Here is a 23,145-nt window from a genome sequence, read left to right as displayed (position 1 = left end):
TATCTATCCCAACAGCATTCCAGGCCCCTCATGGAAAATCTAGATCAGAAATCTGTTCTGAAAGGGACAGCAGTGCTTTCATGTGCACCTTTTTTATTCCTTCCTGGCGTTCCTTGTCAAAGATTAGAGGTACAGATGTAGCACCTCAAGCAGGAGAGCTGTTCCCTTAGACAGCTGGCTCAGCTCTCTGGTCTAGAGGTCAGAGGTCAGAGCCCGAGGTACTACACAACTTTGGTCAGGACTCTCCCATGAACAACAGGACAAGCCCACCCAGGTTTGGGAAGGCTGAAGGAATTCCTGGCAGGGGGTTGTGGGTTCAAATCCCAGGTGGGTGACACAGCAGGTAGGTACCCCACTTAAACCACTCCACTTATCACCTTGCTGTAAAACCACATCTCCGATGGAAACGAGAATCTCCTCTCAATTGACTACCTGTTAAAACAAGGGAAAAATAAATACAGGAAATTTCCCCCCCCATCGACGAGTGGCAATTCTTAATCGGCAAGGGGATAAAAAGAAGATAACTGGTCACGCTAAAAGGTGCAGATTTGAAGAGGGATAGCTTATATGTGGAAAAGCTTTCTCTAAATGTCCGATTGGAAAATGAACTGCAGTTGATCGGGAGCTGAGGGAAAAACAGGGGGACAACTGGAGGAGTTTGGCAATTCAGCCTCTGACCCACAGCCATGGAATGATAAGGGTGGAAGCAGCATGCTAAACAAAGTGCTCTGTAATTGCTCTAAAAAAAAAGGCGAGAAGCCAATACTAAAACCATATTCGAGATTAAACAGCTCTATGAGGACCGCTGCCGTGGTAGAATTCTGGCCATCGCAGAGGACAGTCACCACCCCGGGCATGAGCTCTTCACCCCACTGCCCTCAGGCAAGAGATATAAGAGCATACGGACACTTACCACTAGATTCTTCAATAGCTTCTATCCACAAGCAGTGAGACTGGCGAACACATTTAGCCATCCCCCTCGGACCACACCTACACCATCACCATCTACCTCATTGTAATTTATTTATTGTACGTCTCCAGTCATTGTTTACACGTCTGTATTGTTTACATTCAAACTGTCTGCATGTTTACTTGCACATTGTCTATTGTTTGTTTGTATATTGTCTTGATGCACTGTTTGCACTTTGTTTTGTTTTTTACACTTGTTTTACAAATCGAGAGACTTTCTGTAAGTAAGAATTCCATTGTACCAGCACCGGTTACATATGGCAATAAAGTTCAAACCAAGTCATTTCCGTTTGCCACTGCGTTATTAATGACATTTTAAGGAGCTTCGCCATCGCAGGAGTGTATCTGTCATAAGAAGAAAAAGCAGCCATTAGAGATCACACCCCTTCCTGTGAGTCAGCCTCCGCCTGCTCCATTTCCGCCGCCCATTGTTTCATCCTGTGACTTATTAACTGGACAGGAGCTGTGCACAGGTTGAAGGTACAGTCTGCCAGACCGTTTCTCAGGGATAAGGTGTTATCTGGCAGTAAATGATTTAACCCTGTCTTTCTATCAGAGCCTTTTCCAAGCTCATTGGCTCACTGAAAACATAAGCTTTCCCCATTTTCAAGAAAAAAAGACTCAGATTATTAATTTGTTTGGTTTTAACCTAAGTGACTTACTTAGTGACCTTGCTTATTTAGATGGACGGAGTGGTGGCTCTGTGGCTCAGGATCTGTGCCTGTGGCTGGAAGGTTGCTGGTTCAAATCCCGCGGCCGGCAGAGGAATCCTACTGCGTTGGGCCCCTGAGCAAGGCCCTTAACCCCAACTGTTCCAGGGGTGCTGTATAAATGTCTGACCCTGCGCTCTGACCCCCAGCTTCTCTCCCTGTCTGTGTGTCTCATGGAGAGCAAGCTGGGGTCTGCGAAAAGACAGATTCCTAATGCAAGAAATTGTATATGGCCAATAAAGTGATCTGATCTTGATCAGACAGATAAACCTGTCCTAGACACCACAACTCCATCTGCTCTTTTCCAGAACCATGGCCCAGTGACATGCTAGCTGAGCTCATGGAACCAGGTGAAAAGACTTGCTCTGTTCTAGAAGCAAGATCTCCAGCATCACTCTCCATCCTCAAGAAGAGCCCCAAGGATTCACTGTTTTATTTCCTTGGTCTTGGGGGGAATTTTGAAAATAATGAACAAATTGTAAGAGGATCAATTGGGACTTTTATCCTGCGGTGCATTTTAATGGCATAAATCATGACAATGCTTAATCAGACACTTCTTAAGCTGGCATTTACTGTACTATATTGAATCTAGTGGGAATGAGGGTTAAGCATCTACACTGCAAATGGGAAAGACATCAAAATTATAAGACCTGAGTCTCCCAAGGATGGTTTTATGCCACAGCCAGGCTGACCTGATCACAGTCCCAAAGCCATCCTTTCTTAACAGATCCTGAAGATGCATGTAATAACAATAATATTATAATAGCATTATAATATAATCTTATATTTCAAATGCCTGAGGCACATTCCTCACAAAAAAACAAGCCTAAAAAAATGAACCATGATAATACTATTGAGAACAGCAACTGAACATTTAAGTGAGAACTTTAACAGAACTGCAGTCAACACTTTTGATCACGATGATCAGGATCTTAATCAAGTCTTGAATTTTGCAAGAACAAGTTTTCCTGCGATACAAGATTTTTACCCGAAAGAGCGCGGTGAAGGTTATGGGAGAGCAGCTCAGAAATGTGTGATGGGTTGTGTCTGTCCAGTTGCTTCCTCACATAAAGGCCTTCACCACCCAGCACGAGCTGGGCACTGCCAGGGCTGATGCACGACGCTGTGCACAAAGGGTTTAGCACCACAGAAAGAAATAAAACCAAAAATGGCCTCATTCTCATAATGCTCAATAATTTGAGCTGCAGGGGATCCTAGTGGGCCGATTGGCGATTTGAATATGGGCTAGCTCTAGGTTGGGTTGAGTCATGTGGGCTGTCATCGAGTGTGCCGCTTATTTTGTGCATGTGGGTGAGCAAACCATCTTTGTGTACTCGTGCACATGCATGTGAATCCTCAGAATTAAAGCCGCCTCAAAACGTTCAATTTACTCACAGTGGGGCATCTGGTGAACCCTTGTGAAGAAAGTGGTTTAAAAACATAAAAGTATTCAAAGCTGAAGGACTATCTGGTTGTGGAACTTTCAGGAATAGATTGTTTCAAGATTTGGAGAGCTAAACCGGATCAACCACTCTCATTCCGAAGCAGTGTGATCCAGTTCTGAGCTGCAAGCTCTTACAAAAACATCGTACTTCACGAAGCACAAAAAACGAGGCACTTAATTGTGCCTGATTATGTAAATCTACTGGAGAAAATGCCCTTTGACGATCAAAAAAACCCGCTGCTGAAACACACAGGAGACTGCAGCTCCTTTAAACTCAAATGTACCAACTGTTCTGCAATAAGAGTCCTTTGTGGTTTCCCTGGATACTTATTAACAGAGAACATGAATACTACAATGATCAAGAGGAAATGAACGTGATGTGGGAAAGACCCGATCCAATGCCCCCTTCTCTCAAAGAGCCGATCACTCTGGCTTGCTCGTGCGGATGTCTGCGGCCACGCCCAAGATATCTCAGTGTGCTCCCGCAGAGGGGGCGGACAGGCAGACAGCGGGCACAGCCCAGTCAGAGAAGCAAACAGTCGTAATCCGCAGAAGAGAGAACCCGCCATCCGATTTCAACACCTTCCCTCTTAATGAGCGACAAGAGCCACGTACTGTCTGCCTGTACAAACGTGCTTCATCCCCAGAAAAACAAACACCGATTTTAAAAAAAAAGAAAGAAGACGATCCCAGATAGGCGGTGTGACCGTGTGCACCAATTTTGGTTGGGGAGCGCTGTTCCAACAAAATTAAAAAAAAACAGAATGAACACGCACTACCAGATTTAAAAATGGGTAGAAAACTTCCAGAGAACAAAACGAGAGCAAATTGTCAGCAAATTTCCTTGAGGGTGAGCCATCACCTACAGCTAGCATGTGAGCAGCTTCCCCACACAGGAGGATTAAGGACTCATAAGGACGCAGCACAATACTGCGCACAAAATGGAGCCGCCACAAACACTGCAGTGTCTGGAAGTTTGGCTTTACTCAATGACTGAGGGTCTGATGCAGACGCTTGGCAGAAGGCTTCAGGAGCACAGGATAATTCATAAGACCCACATAAGGCCTTATTTAGAATAACGTGTAAAAATTTCACATACTGTTGCTCTAAAATCAGTTCGGACAGGAGCGGCTGGATGCACTGCTGGGCTTAAAGGACTGTACTATGCTGTGGACAGCTTCAGCAAGTGGGACAAGATCCAGAGGAAAATATGCATCCAAACCTGAGCACAGTTCTTCATGCTAAGGTTTATGGGAGTCTGGAACAAGCTACCCAGCCATGTTGCTGAAGCCGATAACCTGGCTTCCTTCAAGAAGTGTCTGTATGAGATCCTGGGATCAATTAGCTTCTAACTACCCAACGGGCTGGACGGGCTGACTCTCCTCCTTGTTTGTAAACTTTTTAAAATATTGACAAAAGACACACCTTAGCAGGAGGCTGCAGGGAAGGCCGGAGAGAGGAAGAGTCAACTGTACACAGAACACTCCTTCCTCAAATCCCCAAATAATCAGATGCGCAGACACTCCTTCAAGCAAACACTCGTGCTGAAGCTCATCCCCAATCTCTCTCTCCTCCGCCGCCAATCGATCTGCATCCTTAACTGAATTAGACAGACAAATGAGACAAGCTTCCTTTTTTGTGCCACGGTGACCAGAGCAATAGCGTTCTTCCTAATTATGACACAAAGTGATTAAGTGGAACCTGGTGGCATGGTAACGAACTGTGGCTTTAGAAAGCTGAAGAGCCACGCATCATGTCCCAGGAGCTGTGAAGTCACTGTCAGCACTGGACTTCCCCTCCACTCCTCACTGTGGTTGTTAGTCACCAGCAGTCAATCCACCACACTGCTGCCCCTCCCTGTTTAACCAGTGATAACCCGAGGGCAGACTCAAGCACTCCCTCACAATGGGTAATATTCCTTCTCATCTACCCCCACGTGCTCAATCCTGGATTCACTGTTGCTCCAGCAGGGGTGTTCTGGCTTGAATTTGGCACAAAAAAAGCCATTTATTCTGAATACTAGTATTAAGTCCACCTTCATTCTTTCAGGATCCCGGTATTGTCCCCTCATGATCTCCTTTTATGAAGACTAAAGGTAATCAGTTCCTTTAATCTGTGCAACATCCCTTTAAAGGACAACTGGCCAGTCATTCTGGTTTTCATCAACTGTGCATTTTTCTGTCATGTGGTAAAAATTTGCGCGCCATTCAAAATGAAGTGTAGCAAATGCCCTTTGACGATAAAAAAAACCGCTGCTGAATCTTAACTTCCCTTTCAATTTTACAGAAGTACGCGTGCCTATATTTCCTCATTTATTTCCCCCCAATATTGCTTTAGAGGAAATAATTTAGAGTGATTCACTGGTGGTCAAATGCATCTGCCTGGGGAACTGTGCACCAGGCAGAGTGACTAAGGCAGCAGCAACTTCACCTGCTGCTCTGAGGGAACGTTATGTCAAAACACAACACACCAAGTCAAGCCATTACAGAGAACAAGCACTGACCATCCACCAGCAACTACAGCGGCCCCCATGTCTTGCATGACAGAGCAATTCAACTCTCAAAGCCACCTTCACTTACTCAAAGACACGGTCATGCACAACGAAGGCCTGTCATGTCCTTATTTAATTAGTAATACAAATGACCTCACTTTTTTCCAGCTCTTAAAGACACCTTGTGTAAATGATTTAACCCTGTCTTTCTATCGTTGCCTTTTCCAAGCGTATGGGCTCACGGAAATCACTAGCATTCCCCATTTTCAAGGATAAAAGACTTGGATTATTCATTTTTTGATGGAAGCTTTTATCCCAAGTGACGTACATGCCCATCCATTTGTACAGCTGGGTATTTTACTACTGTACTATACTGTATCGGTACCCATCAGTGTCTCCCCTGGGATTTCAGCCCACAGCCCTTCAGATACAAGCCCAGGCCCCTGATTGCTCCTGCGCAGGGTACTCGTCCACTACATGCATTCTTCCATAAGTTTCTTTTTCATTTCCAGGCCAAAGAGATTTGTTGCTAAAGTCAGAAAAGAATCAGAACCAAGCCTGTAGTGGATTACATGGACTGCAGTCATCGCCCACCTTGGAGCTGGGTATCAGCTGATCATTTCAGTAGCAAACGCCCATTCTGATTGGCCTTTTGGGGCTACTAGCTTCATTTAGTAGGGGCTGCGCACACCGAGAGCATGCTGTTAGCGTGCCAATGGCTGCCTTGCCGAGGGACAATTAATTTTTAATCCCACAGGGATTGCGTTTCAAGAAGCAGCAGAGCACTAACCATGTCTGAGCAGAGGCTGGGTGGGGCTGGCAGACAGGACCGTGTCGAGGCTGTAGGAGATGAGGAGGAAATCTTCCCCAAGTGCAAGCTGGGAACCAGCTGGGTTTTCAACTACAGGCGGCTGGACTGTGTTCAGCAGGGGCCAGAGACCCAGTGTGCAAGCGTGACGATGACAGCTTTAACATTTTGATCTCATCGTAACATGACTTTCAATAACCGCTTGTTTACAGGACACACACACACACACACACACACACACACACACACACTAGAGCCAATGTCTACGAACACAACTAACTCACCAGCACCTCTATGGACTGTTGGAGGAGACTAGAGCCCCCTGGAGGAACATCCAAACTCCACACAGACAGCAGGCCAGGTCTCGAATTGAACAGAAATAAAATGATCAACAGAAATGTCGACCGTTGCAACAGAAATAAAATATGTACATGAGCACTCCAGGTATGCAATACTCACAACCATACCATGTGACCAACCATATCACGACTCCTTGAATTTATATAGCACATTCCACCTCGGAGCCCTCCAGCGTAAGAATCATGTTTTTGGTGTACTGTATTTGTGGGGACCATAGAAAATGTCCCCACGGGCACAGAAACTCACTAGTAACCCGAGTGATAAAGACCGATGAGGCCGTCCTCGCAAGACAAAGCCATTTTTCCCCCATAAACCAGACGGCGATTTCTTTGAAATCGAAAAGTCCCAAAACGATACGGGGGTTTCTTTCAACCCTGTGGGGTTTTTATTTTAATGGAGTACATAACTGTACATAAAAAGTTGGCTGTCTAGAAAAAGCCAATGGTTGCGCCGAACTATTCATATAAAGTATCCAGATATTAGTTACGACGTGTGAACGTGTTTACGCGCTGAGAAAGCCTCCTCACAAAGATAGCAACGTACAGACGAATAAAAAATGTGGGGACAGTCCTGCTTTAATAAAACAAATAATTCGCATTTTCTCACAAATGCAAGCGTCTGTATTCGCCACACGTTGAGTCGGAGTGAAGTTTGGACCCGTAAAGGGAGCCCCCCCACACGCAGAGCGGAGCGAGGGTGTGTAACCCGGGTCCGAACCCGAGCTGCAGCCCGGCAGGGTCGGGTCACACTCACTCACTGCCCACGGTGAACCCCAGAAGTCAAATCCCACCCCTACTCGTTCATTTCCCGCCAGCTCCCCGGTCTGCCTCTAGCTAATGAAACCGTCCGGGCCGCTTGACGTGGGACTGACCAGGACACAACGCGCAGAACGCAGAGGAAACACTCAATCAGCGTCATGGGTGTGAAGCTCTGGCAATTCTCAAACCACAGAAGCTGAAGACCACTCTCCCCCCACAACACACACACACACACACCATCTCGGCCTCGATAATAACACATTCCGCTATAAAACGCTCATTCCGACCCCAGACAGCACGTCTCTCTGCCTCTAGCGGCCGGACTGCAAACCCCATCCCTATCCGCCCCGCCCGGCCCCGCCCGGGCAGCCTGCTTTCCTGGAGGCGAGGCCGGGCTGGGCGGATCATTTGATGACTAAGTCTTCCCGACAGCGAGCTCGACTCCACAGCTCACACAAGACTCAGATTGAGCCCTGCCTGCTGGAACCAATACAAGCCATTTTCTCCCCCCGCCCATTTAAACAAAGATCTGTTTTTACACACTCTACAAACCAAAGGACAGTTTCTAACGAGCTTTTCCCGAACCGACTCTGCTTTTCAGAATCCACTTCTCCTTTTAAAGCACATTATCGTTTTCCTCTCTTGTCACTTGGCCAGTGGGAAATGTCTGCTAAGAATATAAAAACACCATATCTTAAATGGGCCATTCTACATATTTTACTGTAATATATAATACAAACATGTTGTATAAGACAATACATGTTGTGGAGGTGTGCTCCACTGTGTGCTGTTGTCTGCTGTACTGTGTTGTCCTGAGAGACCAGCGAGAAGGAGAATTCCAGTACACATGTACACAAGAACCTCCTCTACTCTCTATTCAGACATCCAGCCTGTCTAGACAGTTCATAGTTATTTGAACCGAAGATCTCGTCCAGACATTTCCTAAAAAAAAAAAAAAAGGTATCGGCTTCAACCACATGGCTGGGCGCCTTGTTCCCCACTCCCACAGCTCTTTGTGTAAAGAAGCGGCTCCCCCCCTCCCCATCATTCTCGGTCTGAAATGCAGATTGCCTGATGTTGCACATGCTGTAGGACTGTTGTTGACTGTTGATCAGGAAAACTGCTGATGAGAGAGCTTACAAAGTTAAAAGAAAACAAAAAGATAAAAAGCCGGTCGTGGGAGGCAAGGTGGAGTGGAGCATGTTGCAGGAGGCTGTCTGCCTAACCTCATTCTCCCTGAGTATCATCATAATAATTCTGGACACTCCACACAAAGGACTATATAAGGTCATGGGGATCCCCTCCACCCCCACCAGTGTGCAGCCCCACCTGGATGATGCTCCAGTCCGCTCCCCACACACCAGCTCTCAGTGGGCAGGAGAGCAGAGAGATGAAGCCAGTTCAGAGAGGGGGGGGTTATTAGGAGGCCATGACTGGGAAAGGCCAGGGGGAAATTTAGCCAGGACACCAGGAGCACCACTACTCTTTTTGGAAACACCCTGGGATTTTTAATGACCATAGAGAGTCAGGACATAAGTGTTACATCTCATATAAAGGAAGACGCCATTTTTACAGTACAGTGTCCCCGTCACCATACTGGGGCATTAGGACCCACACAAACCGCAGGGTGAGCGCCCACTACTGGCCCAACTAACACCTCTTCCAGCAGCAGCCTCAGCTTTCCCAGGAGTCTCCCCTCCAGGTACTGGCCAGGCTCACACCTGCTGAGCTCCAGTGGGTCTGCCAGCTGGGAGCTGCAGGATGATATCATCTGTTATCATCTAGTAATACACAACATCAGCACTGCAACCTTGAATACATCATCATCATAAGCCAATATTTCTATAAACAGAAATGTATCCTGTCATTTCTTGGTTACTCATGGATAGGACAGCAGTTTTTTTACTGACAATGACATCACCTCCTTACTGCAGTACCTGTTACTCATGCAGCAGCTCACAGGTGTCTGAACTCACAGTGAGCAATCGGAGAAGGCTCATTATCATTATTGAAAATGATCATTCCTGTTCTTATCTGGCCCGTGACAGCAGAGCAGCCGAATCAGACAAGAGGCCATCTTCCATTCTCATGCTCACATCTGCATCCAAAAACTAAAGGCTCTGACAGCACAACCACCTCAGATGCAGATTTTATTCGATTTCAGGGGAGAAGCTGGCCCCAGCCTGGTCAGTCCTGGATATGGAAGACATCTGAGGAAAACCAGGTTGTGTTGGGGGACCAGTAGGTGGCACTCTCCCCCTGGACCAGAATGTCCAAACCAATTGTATAATGTACTGTTTCCTGGTCGGAGACACTGTGTTATAGGACCTACCATCCTTACGAGATAGATAGACAGGAGTTTATTGATCCCGAAGGGAAACTGAGGTGTTACAGCAGCCCAGCCCAAGACAAGCTAAAACAGACATCAGAATAGACTAATAATTCAAATAAAATAAGTACAGCAATACAAAATAGAATATATAGAGTTAGGTGTGTGCAAAATATGCTCACAATAAAATATGTGCAAAATGCGCATAGGTATATACAGATTGAGAGTACCACAGTATAAACAGAATATTAATGCAGTGTCCAAAAAGTACATGAGTGCAACAGGCTGTCCACAGAGGAGCAGATGAAGGGCTGACAGTCCTAGCCTAGGGCAGTCTTATACAAAGACATGCTGAACTGAGCTCTTGACAATCAGCTTTTGAAAAAGTAGGGGTGCCTTGGCTAATTCCCACAGTGTGGCTGTACACTCTGGCCTACGTAATAATAATAATAATTATAATAATTGCTTACACTTATATAGCGCTTTTCTGGACACTCCACTCAAAGCGCTTTACAGGTAATGGGGACTCCCCTCCACCACCACCAATGTGCAGCATCCACCTGGATGATGCGACGGCAGCCATAGTGCGCCAGAACGCTCACCACACATCAGCTATCAGTGGGGAGGAGAGCAGAGTAATGTAGCCAATTCATAGAGGGGGATTATTAGGAGGCCATGATTAGTAAGGGCCAATTGGAAATTTGGCCAGGACACCGGGGTACACCCCTACTCTTTTCGAGAAGAGCCCTGGGATTTTTAATGACCACAGAGAGTCAGGACCTCGGTTTTACGTCTCATCCGAAGGACGGCGCCTGTTTACAGTATAGTGTCCCCATCACTATACTGGGGCATTAGGACCCACATGGACCACAGGGTGAGCGCCCCCTGCTGGCCCCACTAACACCTCTTCCAGCAGCAACCTTAGTGTTTCCCAGGAGGTCTCCCATCCAGGTACTGACCAGGCTCACACCTGCTTAGCTTCAGTGGGTTGCCAGTTGTGAGTTGCAGGGTGATATGGCTGCTGGCTATGCTGGCTAATAGACCGAACACTTCTCCTGTAACAGAATTTCTCACTATACTACCATGCATCCACTGAGTGGACGATGATGTTAGTTCACTCCTAGATTTTAAAGGCTTTGGGATCCTTCAGAATCAAAGCTGTTGTACAAAGGCAACCGATCATGACTTCTAATGAATCTGTCACGGGCTGGGCGCCTCCCTGTTTGCTACTGATACAAAAGAGCAAGAGAGAACGAGCCTCTTGCAGATCCCTCAGGAAAAGGATAAGAAAAAATCCTACACAGAGGATTTCCAAGGCGCTCAGCTGGTACAGATGCTTGCCTGAGCACAGGCATGATCTGCGATCCCGGGTTCGAGCCCGGGTGGCATCACTAACCGACTGCGACTGGGATTGCCCAAGCTGCGGTTCACAGTGGGTGGGATAAGTCTGCCCCCTGGGCTGCCTGCTGGCATGTGGACACTGCACTGGTCCTCCAGCAGGGGGCAGTAGTGCTGCCGGTGATCTGTTCCAGCCAAAGGGCTGGGAGCTGGGCAGGGCAGGGCATGCTGCCTACACTTGTGCTGGAGCAGTCTGGCTATGCTGCCTTCATAAAGAAGTGTCCCTGCGTGGGATTGGAACCCTTTTCGCTCAAAAGTCCAGAGCCCTTACTGGCATGAGCCCAGGGAGGTCAAAGGCAAGAAGATCTCAAAAATGTACTTTAACCGAAAGTATAAAAAGTGTAAATCATCTCTTTTTAGATGAAAAGTATATCTCATCACTTTACTTTTAAGAAGGCCTTCCAGATACCTGATATGGATTAATTCTTGTCCATCATACAAAACAATAACATCTGATTATACCATCATGGGCTTTTTGAGGATAATTTTCTCCAGTTCCAGTTAGAAAAGTCCTAAAAGAGACTTTTTGTCTCACGTTGATTTGAAACCCAGGTGACGATGATCTAGGAGGACAAACGTACACTCCTGAAACTGAAGTTGCTTCGTTCCCTCACAAACTAGTGCCAGCTCAGTCCCAACAAGGGCAGTTTTCCAAATCCTCTTCCAGTGTTGGAGCATCTGTGTTGTAACCATGGCGATCGGAACTGTACTTAGTAACCAAGAGAGAGGCTAAAGCATGGAAACCACCACTTCCTGACGTAGGAAAACCACAACAGCCCGAGTGAGTGGAAACTAACACAACGTGGTAACTAGGGGTTACTCAGCCAAGCACAGCCCTGCCTGCGTGAGAGAGAGAGAGGGGCGTCGCATCCTCCAGCAAAGCCCAGCTGCTCAGGAACAAACACTCCACGATCTGAATCGCACAGAGCACAACCCACCGACAAAGAAAGATCCGGAAACGTGCCTTTCAGATTGACTTCTGCGAGTAGGATGTGTGTGTGACTGTGTGTGACTGTGTCATGGTGTGTAATTGCCTTTTCCTTCGGAACGTCCCTGCAGCGCGTTCGGCTGCTTACCCAGACTGGGAGGGAAGAGTGATTCTTTCTGGGGAAGAGAGGTGGGGGAAACACGATAACAACAACGCACAAACATCCGGCCTCGCAAAGCAGGGACCCCACCTGTGACACCGGGGGTCTTAACCCAGCAAGCTTCGTGCTTCATTCACACCAACAGCTTAACAGCACAAGAAAGAACACCAGGACCAGAGAAGAGTTAGAGAGGGGGCTCATCTTACTCATTTGTTTGCTAGAAACTGATTGATAATGATCCATAAATCAATAACGATCAGTGGTCTTCCTTCGACCTGTTTCTTGAAGGAACTGTCTGAACTGGGCTCTACAACATGACCAGGCAGTTTGCTCCACACCCCTACAACTCTAGGTGTAAGGAAGCGCCTCCCGTCCCAGAGCTCAACACAATGTCTTCTTAGCTTCTGCTTGGACCCTGGTTTCTCTATTGGCCTCGAAGTCGTCCTCTGGATTGGCATCTGAGCTAAAGAAAAGTGTTCATCTTTAAAATGTCTTAATCGTACTTTTGATAGATAGATAGATAGATACTTTATTGATCCCGTGAGGGAAATTGCAGTGCAACAGCAGCTTAACACACACAACACAGCCACAGTGTAACGAATTATATACTAATAGTACAATACATACAATACAATACAAGAGTTACTCACAGTCCGGACACACAAGAGGAAACTAGAACAGAACAGTACACAGAAAATCGTATCACACGTATGAATAGAAATATAGATGTAACCATAGATATAAATATAAATATAAATGTATTGCACAGGTCCCTGGCATATATTGCACAAAAGTGGTTGTAAACGGGAAAAAGAAAAAGAAAAAGAAAAAGAAAAAGAAAGAGAACAGATGTAGCAGTATATGTGTATATGCGTTTAGTCCAGAAACAGGTCACTGTCGCTGTTGCCTCTGCCCAGACGCAAGGTGGATGCGTTGTACAGTCTTATGGCAGACGGCAAGAATGACCTCCTGTAGCGCTCCCTGTCGCACCGTGGATGAATCAGTCTATTGCTGAACGTGCTCTTCATTCCTGCAAGCCTGTCATAGAGGGGATGGGAGAAGTTGTCCATGATGGCCTCTAGTTTGGACACCATTCTCCTCTCAGCCACTACCTCCAAGGGGTCCAGGTCAGACCCAATGACAGAGCTCGCTCTCCTGATGAGCTTGTTCAGCCTTTTGGAATCTACTGCTCTAATCCCAGAGCCCCAGCATACCACTGCGTAGAAAATGGCACTCGCTACCACCGACTGATAAAACATGTGCAGCATCTTACTACACACATTGAATGACCTGAGCCTCCTCAAGAAGTAAAGTCGGCTCTGTCCGTTCTTATAGATGGCCTCGATGTTCTTAGACCATTCCAGTCTATCGTCGATGTGCACTCCCAGGTACTTGTACGAGTCCACCATCTCCACGCCACTCCCATGGATGTAGACAGGAGTAGGTTTGACCTTTTTCCTCCTGAAATCTACCACCAGTTCCTTTGTCTTTGTAACATTCAGTTCCAAGTGGTTCTCTCCACACAACTCCACAAAGCTGCTGACCAGTCCTCTGTACTCCTCCTCCTGCTCACCCTTGATACATCCCACAATTGCAGAGTCATCTGAGAACTTTTGCAGGTGGCATGACTTTGAGTTGTACTTAAAGTCCGAAGTATAGAGGGTGAAGAGGAATGGAGAAAGAACTGTCCCTTGAGGTGCCCCTGTGTTACTCACTACCAGTTCAGACACACAGTTCTGAAGTCTCACAGACTGTGGTCTGCCCGTCAGGTAGTCAGTGATCCACGAGGTCATGGAGGCATCGACTTGCATCTCCTCCAGCTTCCTCCTTAGAAGTAAGGGCTGGATGGTATTGAAGGCACTGGAGAAGTCGAAAAACATGATCCTTACAGTGTTGCCAGCCCTGTCCAGGTGTGAGTAGGCCCTTTTTTTATGCTGAATAGTACCGTTTAAATCCTCCCCATTGCCCTTTTTAGCTCTTGATGTTCAAACGGTTCCCAAGAATGTCCTGGACTACGACCCACAAAGACTGCAGGTGGGGACCCCATTTCAAATGAGGTCTGAGCCTTCAACAAAGCAGTGTGGTGCAGTAGGGCTTGGGTTCAAGTCCCTGCCTACTTGAGCAGAACACATCCTCTCAGATTGTTCCAATAAGACATCCAGCTGCACCAACTGGTACAGCTGTAACAATTTAAGAAAAATGTCATATGAACCAATAAGGAGACACTCTAAACTCAGTTATTTAATGACCTTTCTTAAGTTATTTATGAAGTATTTGGACTCTTCCCTTCTTTTGTACGCAGATCAGAAAACCACCTTCTCCATCACAAAACTGCCCACTCAGAGCCCTGAAGCAGAGGAGCATGCCCTGTTTGTGTAGCCAGCTCCCGTTGGTCTTTTTCCTGGGAATGTTGTTTCTCTGCACGCTGAAATTGATGCACACGAATTCATTTCAAAAGAGACGGTATTCGGATACTGTTGGAATAGCGCTAAGCTGCCTCTGTAGTGCAGCACAGTTTCAAACGGCCGATTTTTGCAGTCAGTTGATTTGCCTGGAGGGGGGGCGGGGAGAGCAGTTGGAGCAAAAAGATTTTAAAAAATAAAAGTACAAGTTTCAAGTTGCATTTGGTGCGGAGCCCAGTTCCCGGGGTTTCATTGTGTCAAAGATATTTTTATAGACCTGGGAACACGGCCACAGACAGAGCGTGACGCGGCTCCGTACCGCCATCTAGTGGTGATCGCCAACACGTTACTACTGGGTAGTACAGCTGTAGGATCCAACACCGGTTCTCAAGCATCGTAATTGCAATTCAAACATATACGACTTCTTTAACTGCACTTCAGACCTATCTCTGTGCTGTTTCCCCTCCCTGTGCCCTTTATGTCACAGTGCAGCCATGTTTTCTTCACTGCATCCACTGAGGCCAGAAGCAGTCCACCTCATCACAAGGGGCTGACTGCCCAAGTCGTCAGGACAGTGTCCTGGGAGGGCCGATGTTGGAGATCCGGGAAGAAACCCCTAACAGCTGTTGAGGTGGCTCTGTGGCTGCGCCTGGGGCTGGAAGGTTGCCGGTTCAAATCCGGCAGCCAGCAGAGGAATCCTACTCCGTTGGGCCCCTGAGCAAGGCCCTTCACCCCAGCTGCTCCAGGGGTGCTGTATAAATGGCTGACCCTGCGCTCTGACCCCCAGATTCTCTCCCCGTCTGTGTGTCTCAAGGAGAGCAAGCTGGAGTATGTGAAAAGACAAATTCCTAATGCAAGAAATTGTAAAGGGCTAATAAAGTTATGTTATGATTTGAGCCAAGAGGCGCCTCGATGACCCGCCTTTAACGTGCTCACAAACACAATCTCCGCACACGGTTCTTCACCGGCCAGTGTGAAGAACTCACACTCACGGCCCAAGTTTCATTCCCAACACGTGGATAACTAGTTTCTTACGGAAACGAAAGAGAAAACTTTCACAAACGATTTTTCCGTTTCAAGCCGCAGGAACGACAACTACTGTAACCTGAAAGCTGGGCACCTCATTCTGGGGCAGAATTATTTGTCGGAGCACAGCTGGGCTCCTGCACATAGCGGCAAACTTTCAACCCACAGCCACCCTCGTCCGAACACCCCCAGGACGGACGAGCTAGCCGACGCCATGAGCCACTTTTACTCAAAGAAACACCTGCCTCTTTCTCATTTCTCCTACACAGCCCGACGCACATTTAAATAGTGTCGAATTTGCCTCCTGTTTTGTTTTGGGTCATGCGCAGGTGTTAATTTCCTTATTGTGGGTAATTGATACCATTGCTTTCTGAGCGCACAGAGCATCTGGCTTCAGTCAATACAAGCTTTTCAGAAGGGCTACTTCCAGATCCCGGATTGCAAAGGGGCGAGGGGAAAATCTCTCTCAAAGAGAGTCGAGCACGCAAAGGGAAACAAGTTCTTGACGAACAGGCGATAACAAGCGACAGACAGAGAAAATACGGGCGACGTTTTACCTGAGAACCGGGCCGGCATCAATCCGCCGATTTCCTGGACTCGGTGACTTCTTGTCTGTTTGTTTCTTCATTTAAATCCCGATTAATCTTCGGGGAGACTTCAAGAAAACCGCCGCTGACCACTCGCGCGGGATGACGGGTACGCTACCCAAAGCGCACTGGCGACCGCTAACCTCGTTTTAAAACGATTCCGTTATCAAAGATAGCGTCTCATTTGTGTGCGTCCCTACTATCAATCTCGGAAATGTAAATGAAAGACAATAAAGATCCCTATCTACCGTCGCTGTTATACAAATAACTAGGGAACTGATGTGGCTTTTTGCTGCTCTGAAATTGTTTTGCTTTGTGCACACTGCCCCCTTGTGGACCAATGTTCGATCACTTGCCGTCTGTGTTGTATGTGAAAGCGTTCTCAATAGTCAATTAAATGTGGTAGTCCTTGTTAAAATGAGGACTTACTCTATATTGAGTGGTGTACCAACAAATATGAAATCAAAGTCTGTCAATTAATGTCACGTATCTGAATTGCACCAGCAAACATTAATTCAATGTCTATTAATTAGATATTAATGTCACATATGATCAAAAGGGCCAAATGTCAGTGCTGGGTTGAGATCCTAAAAGCTACTACATTAAAATATAAAACATAAATTGACCTATATCATATATGCTCAGTAAAATATCAGTGCAAAAAAAGACACTTTTGTCTTTTTCCCTTGCATTTTCAAAGTTAATCCAACGGCTTGTTATAAGAAGCCCTAAGACTCAGATTTTAAGAAATACTTTAGGGGAAATTAATTAGACCCCCTTCTGCACAGCTAAACTCAAACTGCCCTTTTTTGTGTGTTTCTTACCAATCCAATTGTCTGATCCATGTATACACATTGTTCCACAACCTGAATTGATGCACACTTAAGTCAAATTTAAAATTACAATGACATCCGGCTGTTTTCGAATCACTTCTTCCAGTTGAGGGTCTTGGGAGCAGCCAGAGCCTGTCCAGATGAGCAGCAGGCACAGGGACGCCAGTCCATCACAGGACACACACACCCTGGACAGGACACCAGTCCATCGCAGGACACACACACACAGAACAGGACACCAGTCCATCGCAGGTCACACAGACTCACACAGGGCTGATTGTCCCAGAAACCAATTAACCCACCAGCATGTCTTCAGACTGTGAGAGGAAACCACAGCACCCAGAGAAAACCTCCGTAAACACGGGGAGAACATGCAAACTCCACACAGACAGGTGCCGAGGTCTGGAATTGAACTGAGGGCCCCAGCATTGCAAGGTACTTTTTAAATATCGTTTTGTCATTTGAAATGACTGTGTGGGGAGAGCCATGCGTCAGTCAGTCATGTCTGAGTATGATATCCAGTTTAAAGCAACATGGTGATCAGGTCTGTGTGGAATCGGAGATTCTGGATAATTTGGGGGGACTAGAAAGTCCTTTTTTGATTTCTCAAAGGAGGAAAGAAAGAGCAGGAGAATAAAGAATAAAATAGCAGTCTGACACCCAGCTAACAGTTACTGGAGTGCAGCACCCTACCAGGAGCAGACATGCTGGTCTGAGACTGAAAGAGTGAGGTCAAAGGTTCGAATTCGTGTGCAACAGGCTCAGTCAGACGGACAGTGTCGGGGAGAGACCATCCACTCTGCGTAAAACCAAGATCAAACCAGCTTCTTTACTGCCTTCCCAGTTGAGCTGTATGGCGAGTTAACCAGCTGACATCCTCCCATTTGCAAACTAGTTTACAGTCTTAAATCGGTATCCGTTACAGTAGAAGAATTTGCCACCGGACAATTCCAAAACACAGGTGAGTATTTCCTGAAAAGTTTGGTTCGGCTTTCAAGAGAGCAGTTCCGCCTTCGGACTCTTCATCTGAAGGGCGGGATGGGACAGGAGCCAGCCCCAGATGGTGCAACCAGGGGCACCCAAGAGTTTTAGAAATACAGAGGTCTGTGGGCTTGCAGAGCAGAACTTTGTCAGCCTGCAGCTTAAAGTAGCTCATTCGCTGGGAAGCTGACGTAAGGCAGGCTGCAGGTGCTTTTATAGTGAATACTTGTGGAGAAAACACCTGTCGTCTTTAAAGGCCACAGGAAATCTGGCTTTCAGAAGTGAGGTCTTGTGCTGTACAGACCTGTATCCGGTGTGCCAGTCAGAGCCAAAAACCCACCGTGGTAGCAAAGCCAGGTACTGGAAGGAGGAGCATTGCCAGTTATACTGGTAACCACTCTGCCTCAGCACGTAGCCCAGTATGTGCTCGATTGGCTCACTTTGTGTTGGATTTATTGAGAATCCCCTCCTCTGCTACGAAGGCCCTCTCCAGCTTCCCACGGAGAGAACTCCCGGGGATTCTGCAACCGAATTCTGGAACAGGAGCCTCCCCATCCATCCCCAAAGCAAGAGAAGGACAGAGGGAGAAAATGGGGAGGAACACCGCAGAAGCACGCCGTCATACGAAGCCATTATTTTCTTTTAAAAGGGGGCCCTCTATATCCGATCTGAGAGTGGCATCAGAGGGGGGGAGTTCAGAAAAGACAGGACAACACAGGTCCACTGCGGGCCTGGTGCAGCAGCTGCTGTAAAGGTGTGTCAGCGTGCTTCCAGACTCTTCTGTTACAGGGAAGAGGCTCACACAGCATGAGGAGAGGGGTGACCTCATAAGCTGAGAAAAGAGATGAAGTCATAGCCACCTGACTCCTATTCCCGGCTGAATGCAGCACTCCCCTTTGCTACAGAACCCCATGTGTCAGCCTGTGTGTGTGTGTGCGTTGCCTGCGCGCGTGTGGCTGTTGAGCAGGATGGCTGAGAAGGGGAGGAGCTCTGTTTCCTCTAGTGGGTGTGACTTGAGCCGTCAATCACACAGACCCCTCTGCCTTACCTCACCCCCTGCTTCTGAGGCGCATCAGGCGTGAAAAACAGGACCATCCCAAACAACAAAGCTCCCTTCCTCGTCGGCAATTAGGAGCAATTATCACAGCATTTACGGCCTTTGATCGTATGAGTGATCGTGACTGAATAAGAGATCCTAAAAGGCGAAGGAAGCTACACCTTGAAATCTGACTTGCCCCATGTTAGACAGAATATTATTTAAAATAATAGCATTCATAATAATTATTTTATGTAGCGCCTTTCATGTCAAGACATGTCAAAAATGCTGTACCCTGGAGGTGACCAATCAACAGCACGTAAGTAGAAGGAACACAAAAAAAACAGCATTTCTGTATTAAAACTTAGCAGACCCTAGCATGAAGAAATGTGTTTTTAAATGGCTTTTGAGGACCGACAGAGACGGGGAGTCCTGTATCATTTCAGTAGAGCCCTCCAAATCTCTGTAGAAAACATAGCATCCAGGGTATGGTGTTTTATCATGGGGCACACAGCAAGCCAAGGAGCACAGCTGCTTGAATGGAGCATAACACCCCGGCAAGCTTTTGAGCCTGATTGTGTAGTCCTTTGTCGGGAAGGACAAGGATTTTAACCCCTATCCTATACTGGTAGCCAATGCAGGGAAGCTAGAACAGGAGTGATATTCATACGGAGGTTTGGATCTGGTAAAGACTGTAGTCTGTGCATAGTGTGCTTAGGAGCTAGTCCAATCTGGCGATCCTAAAGGTGTGGACCAGTTTCTCAACATCAGGCTCATAACCACACTAAACACCTTGATGCTGCACAGACTCTGTGGTGGTCCAGTTCCATTCACATCACCGTTGTCAATATTGAGCTGCAAGAAATGTTGTTATATCCAGGTTTTACCCTCTGAGAAGTCACCCGTAAGAAGAACGACACCTAGATCAGTCCACGTGTCCATCTCAATGTCACCAGCATGGAAATTAACACCATGGTGACAGATACATTAATCACCACGTTCAGTTGTAACACAGAGGTGCTGGAAAGAAATTGGCCCAGACCCAAGCCGTGAGGAACACCTGAAGTCACCAAAAGAGTTCTTCCTATTGACTCAAACTGCTTTTGATCAGAAATCAAGGCCAAGCCAACTAAGGGCGAGCTGAGATATGCCAGCATGGGTCTCTAAGTAATTCCTGTGGGCAGCATGATTAACAGTCTCAAAAGCAGCACTTAGTTCCAGCAGAGCAAGGGCAGACAATGCGCTTGAGTCCAGAGCCAAGAAGAGATCATTAGTCACATTGATTAGGATGATTAGGCTGGTTTAATGCTGTGAAACTGCCCACAGCCTGAGATGAGGGGCTAAAAAACTGGAATCGATGCACAATGTGAGTCACAGTGGTTTGAGAGCCCCTATCAAAAATCCTGGTGAGCCCATGGGTTCATCACACTATAACTCTGGAGAACCTGGTGTCTGATATTGTTGACTTTGTTTAGAAAAACGGCATTAGATCAGTCTCTGCAAAAAGACAGAGTAGATTTGTAGCCTGGCTCTAACATGCCATTGATATGTTCTCCACAGACACTGAAATTTTGATGACATTAGTAACAGCATGGTGGCATGCTAGGTAACCTGCGTTTTGCAGATCTCGGGTTCAATTGTAGACTTGGATGCCTTCTGTGTGGAGTTTGCATGTTCTCCCTGTGTCCCGGAGGAGGTTTTGAGTTCCTTCCTCCCACTTACCAAAGGCCTAGGTTAACTGGCTTACGAAGGTGACGACTGACTTGATGTCAATGGGTGGCGCAGTGGTGAGCATGGCTACCCTGCAGCTCTGGGGCCTGGGGTGCTGTCTGAGTGGAGCATGTCTGTTGTATTTTCACATTTTCTCTGCCTGCCCCTCCGTCTCCAGTCTTCCTGGTCCTTGTTCCTCCGGTTGACGATACTGTGGATTTCTGTCCTGTTTCCCACATTGTGTAGCCACTTGTTCAAGCTCCCTGCCTCTAAAGCTGACTACACAAGTGTGATCTTGAATTGTGTCTGCGACACATTGCATTTTGTGACCATCGTAAGCCACCTTGGATCTTGGCCATTAATTCATTGATTGATTAGTTAGCATCACTTATTCCTGTGCATCCCTCATAAGCAGGCTTGTCTTGAAAGGTGCTATATCTACATACATTTTGCTGTATTTACCTACATTATTTTAACTCCACATGAACGCCAACCTATTTTATTTTAAGAATCCCTGTGTTTGAGCATCCCAGTGTCCACATCTGTGGAAAATACCCTGGTTTACTCTGGCGGAGCAGTGGCTCTATGGCTCAGGATCTGCGCCTGTGGCTGGAAGGTTGCCGGTTCGTATTCCGTGGCCAGCAGAGGAATCCTACTGCATTGGGCCCCTGAGCAAGGCCCTTCACCCCAACTACTCCAGGGGCGCCGTATAAATGGCTGACCCTGCGCTCTGACCCCCAGCTTCTCTCCCTGTCTGTGTGTCTCATGGAGAGCAAGCTGGGGTATGCAAACAGACAAATTTCTAATGCAAGAAATTGTATATAGTATAATTGTATTAAAATCTTATCCTAAGCTGCTGGTGTCCTAAGTCAGTTCCCTCTGGCCACAGAGCCCTGGGTTGTTCTCCAGCTGCTGACTCACCCTGAGCCCTGACACTCGCTTGCCATGCTGGTCCAGGAACCGGGGGGGGCTGCTCAGCAGTGCAGTGTCGGTAGCTCTCGGCGCAGACTTGAGGTGGATCGCGAGTCTCGGGGGGCAGCGGGGGAGGGGGGAGCCGGCCTGGAGTTCCTGCTCACACATCAAAGCGTCTCTCCCGCCAGCTCAGCCCTCGGAGGGCTGCAGAGCAGAGCCGATACGTCCGAGGCACCTAGCTCAGGCGCCGAGCTCACAGCCCCGGGCTCATCCACTTTCTAACTGCAGGGGTTAAAGTAGTAAATTGTACAAGAGCAGCGTCTGCAGCAGGAACTCGAAGCCCCATCCTGTGTGTCATGGTGAAAGGGGGCTTGTTGTGGGGGAGCTGTAGTCTATCCCAGCAAGATAAGATCAGATCACTTCATTAACCCTATACAATTTCTTGCATTAGGAATTTGTCTTTTTGCATACCCCAGCTTGCTCTCCATGAGACACACAGACAGGGAGAGAGGCTAGGGGTCAGAGCGCAGGGTCAGCCATTGTACAGCACCCCTGGAGCAGCTGGGGTGAAGGGCCTTGCTCAGGGGCCCAACGGAGTAGGATTCCTCTGCCGGCTGTGGGATACGAACCGGCAACCTTCCAGCCACAGGCGCAGATCCTGAGCCACAGAGCCACCACTCCGCCCAAGCAAGCAAGCAACGGGGGCAATGCAGGGTACACCCTGGACCGGACGCCAGTTCATCACAGGGCACACACACAGGCACCCACACCAGGGCGAATCTTCCCAGAAGAAAAATAACCCACCAGCATGTCTTTGGACTGTGGGAGGAAACCGGAGCACCTGGAAGAAACCCACATGGACCCTGGGATAATATGCAAACTCCACACAGACAGCACCCCCAAGTCCGGAATGGAACCCAGGGCCCGAGCACAGAAATTCTAATCCCTGTGCCACCCTGCCGCCCCGCTGTGGTAGATTTGAATCCTAAATGGACGGAGACGATTGCTTCGGAGATGCAGCGATAGATAAAAATGTGAATCAGATTAGTTCGATAAGAATTGCCTGTGTTTGTACAGTGCTTTGCCTTCACTTCGTCTACAAACGCAGCACCTCTGCGCTCCCCGAGCCCTGCTATACTGCACTGCAGGTGTGGAAGGGATTCACTAATCAGGGAATTGCTTCACTAATTGATTTCAGGGGGAAATTTAGGAAGACCCAATGGTGCAAGTTGCACGGTGGAATTTAGCCAGAACAAACAGACAGACCCACAGTCTGCACACAGACGGACAGACAATGGCCCCT

General features: G+C 47.4%; 1 protein-coding gene and 1 long non-coding RNA gene across 2 annotated transcripts in view; one reads left to right on the top strand and one right to left on the bottom strand.

Moving 5' to 3' along the window:
- Positions 1 to 16,561, bottom strand: part of lmna (lamin A) — a 67,213-nt gene extending 50,652 nt beyond the window's left edge. The window contains exon 1 of the mRNA XM_088620977.1: positions 16,341 to 16,561. The gene's annotated coding sequence lies outside the window, so the exon portion shown is untranslated. The remainder of the gene's footprint in view (positions 1 to 16,340) is intronic.
- Positions 1,256 to 2,434, top strand: LOC148639880 (uncharacterized). Its single transcript, XR_015930629.1, has 2 exons — positions 1,256 to 1,360; positions 1,988 to 2,434. It is a non-coding gene; the product is annotated as an uncharacterized LOC148639880 (long non-coding RNA).
- Positions 16,562 to 23,145: the final 6,584 nt, after the last annotated feature.

This window comes from Lepisosteus platostomus, chromosome 26 (genome assembly GCF_059453375.1).
Source record: "Lepisosteus platostomus isolate fLepPlt1 chromosome 26, fLepPlt1.hap1, whole genome shotgun sequence".
Taxonomy (NCBI): domain Eukaryota; kingdom Metazoa; phylum Chordata; class Actinopteri; order Semionotiformes; family Lepisosteidae; genus Lepisosteus; species Lepisosteus platostomus.
This window is presented reverse-complemented; position numbering and strand designations above follow the sequence as displayed.